Genomic DNA, 10,528 nt, shown 5'->3' with positions numbered 1-10,528 from the left:
TAAAGATTTCCCCCCCGCCAAAAAAAAAAAAAAAAAGAAAGGATTGCATATTTTTCCATTCTGTTTTTCAGCAGAGTTGCCTGCTTGTTTCTTTCCAATTGTTATTTCTGACTTTGTAATTGTTACCGATATTTTATCTGAGCGTAAGCACGTTTGCCACGGAACGAGCAACTCATGCGTCTGATGGTAAACTACACGCCTATCCATAACAGTTGCAGTGCCACTCAGAGCTTTAAATCGCAAAGGTCTGAGGGGCACTGCCACTGCGCACGTCACCCTGAGACATAATTTGACAAGTCCCATGTATCCGTAATTTCACTAGCACACTTACCCTTCAAAATCAGAATACAGTAAAGCTGACGTTACTGCTTGGCGGCAGAAATAGATAAGGTAAATAGGTGAGGTGGCAGTACTTCCTGGACGAACTCTTTCACAAGGATCTCTACTGCTATTAAAAGACATTTTGGACCGTCATTTATTGGATTCCGAACGAATACGAATTGGCTGCAGTGAAGAAGCGCGCTAAGTGATAATGCGCTCGTAGAGCACGCTTACCGGTAAATTGTCTATTTACTTATGGCTTGAAAAATATATTTTTCTGGAAACCAATCAGCAGGCATTTCTCTGGAATTCTTTCAACGTAGCCGTCCGTATCAAGAATATGGGAGCAAATCTCTTCACGCATATTAGTGAAATGTCAACAACATAAGGGCGTAAATCGAATAACATTTATTGAATAGCTGACAGTTGAAAAGTTAACCTTGTGCCCTGTCAATACCGTAATCTTTGAGTCTATAGTATTTCCTCTCATTGAATCATTGAGTTTCACAGCGGAAAGGGAAAGTTGGCAAGTGACATGTTTCTCGTAACATGACGCGTCAGAAAGACGATTCCTCTTCCGTTGATACGGGACAAAGCTGCTTTAAAGACAATGTATTGACACCACAATGTTGGCCCATAGATTGTTAGGGTTATACTACTTTAGCAGCACATATATTTATGCCATGCTGTGTCAACTTTATAAAAGTTTTAGAGTTACATTGCTACTAGACATATTATTATCTATCGGTAGCTGCCCCTGCTGCAAAAACGTTTCCAATCATCAAGTCCAGATTTGGTTTTTTTTTTATTAAAAAATTAAGTGCACATTTGACCTCCATCTCACTTAGGCTGTTTAAGGTGGGTATCCATTATGTGGATACGTCCGCAGGCAACGTTGCTTACAACGTAGCACGCTCCGCGCGTTGGCGGTTTTTGCGCGAACACAAAGCGGAGCGCAGTGTGTTCGTGGACGTGTGAAAACTGTGGAGCAATTGCATATGCGCGGAGCACAGTCGATGCGCGAACCGATGGAGCAATTAGTTTGTTTGTACTGTTGCGCGTAACGTCTCCATTTGAGCTGTAACCACAGACGCGCGGAGCAGAGTTGGTGCCTGAACCTAATGGATACCCACCTTAACAGATTGAATGCATGTTTGCATTTGTAATCAACTTCACGCAATAACCGCATGCATAAATAATGCCTATTCACTCTCACCTTGAAAAGGGATGAAAAGTTATACCGTTCAGGAAACAAATCTGAAATTCCCTATTCCATTGTCGTCAGTCGGGCTAGAGCTAAATTTTTTCTTTTATTTATTTATAAGAAAACTATTGCGGACTTACAGATTGACTAACACGTTCATGAAATTAATATTTGATATCACAATATTGGTTATAAAATGTGGAAGTCCCACAACTCAAAAAGGACACTCGGCAGACCATGTCGGCGATGGCAGGATACTTAGGGTCGTATTCTAGAACGCTATTCAATGCTCAAGTCAGGATTGCACTGGCAACACAAGCACTGGAAATACGACTCTAATGGCAGAGACTTGAGTATGATTTCGAGTGCTTTAAACCATACTCAAATCCTGACTTGAGCGTTGAGTAGAGTTCTAGAATACGACCATTAGACTCCTTTTTAAAGGACTGGCTAGATGCTGCCTAATACCGAAAAGAATAGAGGGGAGGTCTTTACACTCAGCAATGGGACAGGTATACAAAAAAATACAAAATAAAAATAACAATGACGTAAGTTAACAAAATAAAATTAGCTATGAGTTGTGACCACCTGCTCGCGAATATACGTAAGAATAATGGTCTTAATTCCCCTATAGTTTACCACTATAGTCGAATTCTGCATTGGATTACATAATATGCCTATTGACATAAATTTGTTCGTTGAGTATAGACGAAACCTCTAAGGATTTTATACGTAATATAACGTAACTCAGTGACGTTGTGTGAATTCTGCCACGCAGAGATCCCGGGTTCGATTCCCGGGCCGGGAGAAATATTTGTATGCCCTACATTTATTTATTTCGTGAGTTTGGGCGTCCATGTCATTTGTGGTGTTTTATGTGTGTGTCCATGGCACCCGTGATACAGAGTTTCCATAGTGCGGGGCGATATAAGTAATTTAATTTTATTATGTATGGGATATCATGTTGTGTATAGTTCTTATTATTATTCTCTTATGTCTTTTTTGTTCTTTCTTTGTGTAAAAAAGCCATTGTTTTTGATGATCGTTATTATATGTATGTATATAATACATGCGTGCTGTCAATATACATATGAGGCGCGAACAGACCGTATTCGCCAGATTTGTATGCACCCTTATACAGCGTTATTTATAAAATACTAATAACCTTGCAACACTATGTTACTAGCATCAAAAATAATAACTTATACCATATTAGTCTTGTAAGTTTATGAGTACTTCACAAATAATCCTGTATGTCCGGTTCATCGAGACTCAATTATAAAATATATTCTAAAAAAAATATTTTAACTGTAATAGACAATTGATTTTCTTTAATAAATCTTCATCGTCATCACATCAGCCGGAAAACGTCCACTGCTGAACATAGGCCTCAAAATGAAAATATAATTTATTTAGGTAATGAAACTATTTTTCCGGATTGAAACCACCTATATTTGTTTTTTCAAACAAACCAACGTTTCGGGCCCATTACAGGTTGGTTTGTAGTGGAAGTGTTAGATTTAAATACGGAAAAATAGTTTCATTTCCTATGTGTAGCAATCGTGAAAACGTAAGAACTCGATAAAATTTATTTATTTTTATGATACAAGGTGACGGGACGAACAAGTCGTGCACCTGGTGAAAAGCGACACGCCTGCCCATAACAGTTGCAATGCCACTCAAAGCTTCAAATCGCAAAGATATGTAGGGCACTGCCACTGCGCCTGTCACCCTGAGACATAAGTTGACAAGTCTGTAATTTCAAATATAGAAAGAGTTGTGGAATTCCGTAGTAAAATATTAGACATCGACAAACATTAAATCCTAACAAATGAACAAAGTAGGTTCCATTTACTTTGTACTCTCTCCCAGCCGTTTCTGTTGATTATTAATGATTCCATTCTATTTTCGTCAGTCGTGTTCAATAGAATTAGTGAAAGCGCTATTTTTATCGCAGTACCGCGTCATTACTTGATAGGTGCTCTTGTTTATGTAATAAATATAGCACAATATTTTTTTTAGCACGCTATGTCACTTTTACTTATTTAGTATCTACGTACTTATAGATTAGAACTTGCTTTTCAATATTTTTCATATTTTTTATGACGTAGTAATCCATAATTTATTAACACAAAGTGGGAATTACGAAAAGAAAATTTCCTTCAATCGGACTGGACTCCAACCAGTACCTGTTGCCAGGGCGGCTGCTCTAACCAACTGAGCTACAGACTGAGGAAACAATACAAATTTCTCTATGCGTTTATAACAAATATTTGTATTGGGCTTTTGCCATCAGCGCCACCTGTGAGAAACTTACCAGAAGCGACAATAGATGTCGCTGTATTAATTACAATATTTATTGTTTGAGTATCATAATGTATGCATTAGTAATCATAATGTGAGCATTACTGCTTTCCGGTTTACAGGCACATGGGACTTTTCAAGGTATGTCTCTGAGTGTTGGCACAGAGGCAGTGCACCTCAGATGCTCTTACGGACAGGCGTGTAGCTTCCAAAATGGTCCAGATTACCACACTTTCCCTGTAAATTGGTTGATGATGGCGATCATTTCAACGTATATCTAATATTAGTGTCCTGATAGACCCAGTGCCACAGATTTAGATGATAAACCGATATTCACAATATTTACGTAAAGCACCGCGCCATCCTCGCGTCATTTCATCTACATCATAAATATTTTTTTCAGTATTCTAAATGATACATATACCAACTTCTTTAGAGGTGCGCGATGTAGCGTTATTTTTAGAATATGCGTGTAATCCAGCGTCACTTTCTACGTCACATTTGCATCCGCCATGTGTTAGGCGTAGATGTTTTCCAAGATCGAATTCATTCATTTCTATTTCCACATGATGACATCGGAAAATTGGGAAAGCGTTCATATATCTTTGGAATAATTTCTAGTCATTTTTCTTTTTGATTCTTTTTAGGGTGAGGTAGACTTCGAAATACGAATCTTGTTCAGAGTGGATGTGTCAAAACGCCAGATTAAAATCACTAAGAGAGAGAGACATGATGGAGGGGAACGAGTTTGTCGGGAGCGTGTTAAAAGGTTCGTGGGCTCTTTTTTCTTATTCATTGCCCATCTGTCTAAGTTTTTGGAGTTAAGATAATTATAACCATTATGAAAAAAAAGACCTCGAAAGTTTGTGGAGTTACATCTATTTGCCAGATTTTATTGAAATCGGTTAACGGAAAGTGGGTGAAATCCAACAAACCGTATTCATCTCCTAATTTTCCACCCTTAAAAGTGGATTTTTTTTTTATTTGAGTGATACCACTATTGGTGTGCTGTCTTCCCAATATAAAAAGAATTGTCGAAACCGGTTAACAACGGTTCTCTTCCTTTTTTGAAGCCGGTTAAAAAAATAGATAGCAACAAAGAAAACTGAGGTGAAATTAATGAAGTCAACATAGAAAAAAAGACAGTATCTCTTACTATCTTTATTTGACTTTTATTTTTTTTATTAACCTCAACGTCGTTTTTTTTATTAAAGTCAACCTGTTAACCAAAATACATCCTGATTCCTTCAATTATATGCCCATGTTCCAGTAGTGAGGCGTGAAAATGGTCTTTAGTTTGCCAGAGCAAAGCAAAAAACACTTGCTTTAACAAACTTATTAGCGCACAAGATACTAGTACACTTTCTTTCACTGGTTAATTATTCTACACGTAAAATTAAGCACAAAATTTAGTAAATTACTTTAAAATGTTTACGATATTTGATAATACGTGGAAAACTTCATGCACGCCCGTGGGAATCGAGATATATGGACGTCTCGCCACTGCCATATTCAACAATTCATTATACATTCACACATCGTCGTTATACATTTCAATGTAAACTAACGTACGAAGCCATTAGTGTACCTAACATAACTAGGTTTCACAAGAACTGTTTATACTGGTGTATATATATATATATAGTGTACATATAGCACGTCGTGTGGCCGTTGGTAATCATAATGAATTTGACGTATACGTAAATTGGGAGTTGGGCGTGTTGCATAACAATGTATATTCCATTTTCAAATGGTGTGTTTTGTCTTTTAATCACCGACGTGAGAAGTTTTTATTTACAATTTTCTTAAGTTTCAAGTGACGTGACGAACAAGTCGTGCGCCTGGCGGTAAGCGACACGCCTGTCCATAACAGTTGCAGTGCCATTCAGAGCTTGAAATCGCAAAGATCTGGGGTGCACTGCCACTGTGTCCGTCACCCTGAGACGTAAGCTGTAAAGTCCCATGCGCCTGTAATTTCACAAACACTTACTCTTCAAAACCGGAACACAGTAATGCTAAACTCTTTCACAAGGAGCTACAATACCACTACCAAAGCTTGAACCTTTATGTGTGTTCTGTATTTGTGTGTTCCGTTTGTGGAATCGTAGGTCCCAAACAAACTGATCTCAGAGCGATTTTTTTTAAATTATTAAGTCTAATCAACTTATGTCTCAGAGTAACAGATGCAGTGGCAGTGTTCCTCAAATCGTTGCGAATTAAAGCTTTGCAGATGTTATGGATTAGCATGTCGCTTACCACCAGTGTACGACTTGATCGTTCCGTCACTTAAAAAAACTTTTTTCTAGACTTCTTTCGTCAGCAAGATAGCATTAAATAGAATGTTTGACTATGTTTACATTACCACCTACAAGGAAGCGTCATGTTTATTTATAGTGTATTTGGCAGCAAAATATTTCTTTTCGCACAACGTTTTTACGCGACTCACTGTCGTCGCATATGGCTGGTCACAAAATAAATGCGTGAACGAACTTCTCGGTTTTTTTGTGTTGAGTGCTGAAGCGGATTTTTCGTGAATGAGAATGTGGCATTCAATACGGAACAGAACGCTTATCGCCAGGGATAGTGCAATTACGCATAACTGGCATTGGATTCTAATGCCCATTTCGGTAATTTAGAGGCCAAAATGAAATCCGCGTATATGTCGTGGCAACCATATTAGCGTGATTAAAATAAAGTGAATCACACTCTTAACAATCAAATGATTAATTTAAAAAAAAATTGTAGCAGTGGAGCTCCTCATGACAGAGTTCGTCCAGGGAAGTACTGCCACCTTACCCATTTCAGCCGCCAAGCAGTAATGTGAGGGTTACCTATCAGTATTCCGAAATGACATTTTCCAGAAATAACGTTTGGTCGAATTTTCACAACCTCGAAAGTAATTTTGAGAGGAAAATGTTTTTTCTTTTAAACCTAACTTGACCTAACCTAACCGAACCTAATAGTGACTTTGCGATAAACATCCAACATATCCTGAAAGAACAACGGTTTCGTTATAATTCGGTTTTCGGTGTAATGAAAATTCGAACAAACGTTATTTCGGGAAAAAAATATTCGAGTTTATGATAGGTTACCAATGTGAGCATTACTGCGTTCCGATTTAGAAGGGTAAGGTTGCTGGTGAAATCACAGGTACACGGGACTTGTCAATTTATGTCTCGCTTACCACCAGGTGCACGATTTGTTCGTCCAGCCACTTAGTATTATAAAAAAAAAATATTTAAAAAATAGGTAAAGAAAAAACTGATTGGTTTTCATATAAAATAGGATTTTGTCACTTTTAACTTCAGTCAAATGTTATATATGCTTGGCGTCACGAACATATTTTTTTCAATTTTATATTTCGAATTTTGACACCTAAACTACAATTCTTCAAGTTCTCTGTATGATATCGCTGATGGAAAATGACAACTTTTCGGGACAGAGATTTAAAGATTTAACGCTTTTGACGTATCGCATCTGCCTTTATTATACCAAGGGTGCAAATTGCTGTTTCTTAAAATTTTGACGAAAATTTATTATTAACTTTTACCAACAAAATTATAAGTTGTAAGCGTCCAATCATATGCAAAAAAGGCAATAGGAAAAATTGTGAAACAGACACTTTTCCCATCAATTTAAGCCTAAGGGGATAAAATTCCGACCGCAGTGTGGGACAACCCTAGCAATTGAAGTTTAGTAACAAGAAGTTTAATTAAGGAACGTCGTCCTCCAAATTTTCTCTCAGATTTTTCTACCTTAACCCAAATACGAACGGATGTGTGTATTAATACAAGTTTGATGTTTTGCAGAGTGGCATCTGCTTCCCGTCTGCTGACCGGATTGCGAACACAAAACAAAGTACACAAATAACATAGCACAAAACAGATACCGTGCAACTGCTCAACATCATCAACCAATAACAGGTCCCACTACTATATAGAAATCACCTCCAAGGACGAGATTTGGGCGGGTTGGGGACTTTGGACATTTCATGACTTATCCTTCATGGTTAGCAAGGTGTACTGCTACTACCCCTACTGACACTTCTTACACCCCAGCCAGTGCTGCCAGCGATGACCTACGGAGGGCTCTGAGACGTGGTCACTTACTAGGGCCTCATAAAAAGCTCAAAGTCGCTCAATGAGCTACGGAGCGACCAATGTTCGGGATTTCTCTACGGGATCGAATCAGAAATGAGGAGATCTAAGAACGAAAGTCACCGACGTAGCTCAAAATCCTCAAAAGGATTAGCAATTTGAAGTGGCATTGGGCAGGGCACACAGCTCGTAGAACTGACGGCCGTTGGGGCAGAAAGGTTCTCAAATGGAGGCCACGAACCGAAAGACGTTCAGTGGAACGGCCCCCTACTAGATGGACGGATGACCTGGTAAGGGCAGCGGATAACCGATGGATCCACGTTGCGACCGATCGGCTAGTCTGGAAATCTTCAGGGGTGTACGTAACGTACAAATTATGCACAAATTTGGTGAAATTACAGGCACATGAGACTTGTCAATGGGTGATGGGCGCAGTGGCAGTGCCACTAAGCTCTTTGCGATTTCAAGCTCTGAATGGCACTGCAACTGATATAGATAGATGTGTTGCTTACCACCAGGTGCACGAATTGTTCGTCCTGTCACTTGGCATTAAAAAAAAAGGAAAGCAAACAAGTTATCTACGAAACTGGAACGTTGTCTGTATTTTATTGCATATCATGATGTTTGCCCTGATATTCATTTCTTATGACAATATTCCCCTAGGTTGTTGTTATTATTATTACAACGATCGAACAGAAACAAAGAAGAGTTCTTTTGGCTGGACTCAAGCCAGTGACCTCGCCATACCGGGGTTCACTCTCCCAACTGAGCTATGGAACGATTAAACAGACCTTCCAAATTTCTCTATGTGCCTGTTGGAGATCTTTCGTTTATGGTTTTAATGACTTTTCTGCTGTAGCGCCATTTATGAGAAACCTATGAAAGGTTTTCCTTCACTCAACCAACTACCTTTACTTATATGCAAATTTTTCGGATCGTATAGGTTTACAATGAAACATCTATATCGAAAGCACAAATTTTTAAAGAAGGTTGTGTTGATTTTCTCTTAGATGACTATATATATAATGTGAAATCGAACTTCACTTACAGTACTCAAGGTCACTGTTTAGCTTTTTTTTATTTACCAAGTGACGGAACGAACAGCCTGTGTGCCTGGTGGTAAGCGACACGCCTGTCCATAGCAGTCGCAGTGCCACTCAGAGCTTTAAATCGCAAAGATCTGAGGGTCACTGCCACTGCGCCCGCCACCCTGAGATATAAGTTGACAAGTCCCATGTGCCTATAATTTCACATTTACCCTTCAAACCGAAATACAGTAATGCTCAGACTACTACTAAGTGGCAGAAATAGGTAAGTTGGCAGTACTTCCCTGGACGAGCTCTTTCACAAGGAGCTCCGCTGCTGCTTTCAATGATGTCAGAAAGTAAATTTATTTATTATTACTAAACCTGTTGCAGCCTAGACCGTTTCTATTTAATTAAGAGGTTTGCGGTTCAAATCCCAATGACGGTTACTGTGAGTTTAATTGCTAAAGTTATGTACATTTGTGAATATAATACCTTTCGCTAACAATTTAGGAAAACATCGTGAAGTCCCCTAGACATATCAGCTCAGCGGACCACGGCCTAAATTCTCTCTTTACAATAGACCTGAGGCTAGTAGTGGGATTTACGTAGATTGATGCTGGTTACTTGGAATTGTCTATATTGTGTAGTGTAAAAAAGGAACCTGCCTGCATGAGATTACCGTTCCTTTCCTGTAACTGAAAACTATAGTGAACAATATTGAACTTAAATTTTGTTGAACTTGTAACGTCAAGAATCGCTTCCTCGGCGAGGCAAAGAGCCGAGACCTTTCTACACATCGGAGCAAACTGTCACGAGACTAGCTTTATTTGAAGGTATTGTGCTCCCGGCTTACCTATACGCATTTTCTTCCGATCGACTTTACATATTTAAACATACACAGTCTACAAATTCCAAAGACGGCATCATTCGCATACCCCACAAATGATCGGCCGGTTTACGTTACCCGTAACTAAATACCATTTCTTTGATTGGCATATCCTTTCACCACGATGGAGAACATTACAGTGTATGCCTTTGATACGATAAGGAGAACATTTAATATTATGTATGTTGTTTGAAGAAACAAGCCGTTCTAAAAGATAAGCAGTAAACGCTGCAACGCAAGTCTTTCTGTTCAATACGTTCTACTAAGTTGCAAAATAATTTTCTTAAACAAGCTGACGTGATCGTGTTATACGTGCTATTCGCCATTGACACAATATCAGTGTAGTTTCCGATAAAAGTAAAATAAACTAGTCCCTTGGAAAAGAAGGAAGTATAAAGAAAATTCTCAGAATCGACTATGTCCATTATAGTTAGATGACTGTTAGATTACTCACGCAAATATCCCGAGGGTACATGCTGTTACGAACTGTCAAAACTTTGGTTAAAATGAACCTTACAGTGTTTATATAGTGTTCAAAACAGATGCTATAGTAATTGTACAGATTTGATAAATACTAATATGACAACAACGCAAAAATATGATACGGAATTTATAAAATCATTAGCACTTGTGAAGTCAAAGAGCGCAAATTTCTTTGTTCGAAAATCTCTTTGTTCCGCAAAGCTTT

At 38.5% G+C, this 10,528-nt stretch overlaps 1 protein-coding gene across 4 annotated transcripts in view; it reads right to left on the bottom strand.

Annotated features, from left to right (window-relative positions):
- The window catches only part of LOC113236045 (RING finger protein nhl-1), a 285,844-nt gene that overhangs the window by 38,986 nt on the left and 236,330 nt on the right, over positions 1 to 10,528 (bottom strand). The window lies entirely within an intron of this gene.

This window comes from Hyposmocoma kahamanoa, unplaced genomic scaffold (genome assembly GCF_003589595.1).
Source record: "Hyposmocoma kahamanoa isolate Upper Pololo Valley unplaced genomic scaffold, ASM358959v1 88, whole genome shotgun sequence".
Classification (NCBI taxonomy): Eukaryota; Metazoa; Arthropoda; class Insecta; order Lepidoptera; family Cosmopterigidae; genus Hyposmocoma; species Hyposmocoma kahamanoa.
This window is presented reverse-complemented; position numbering and strand designations above follow the sequence as displayed.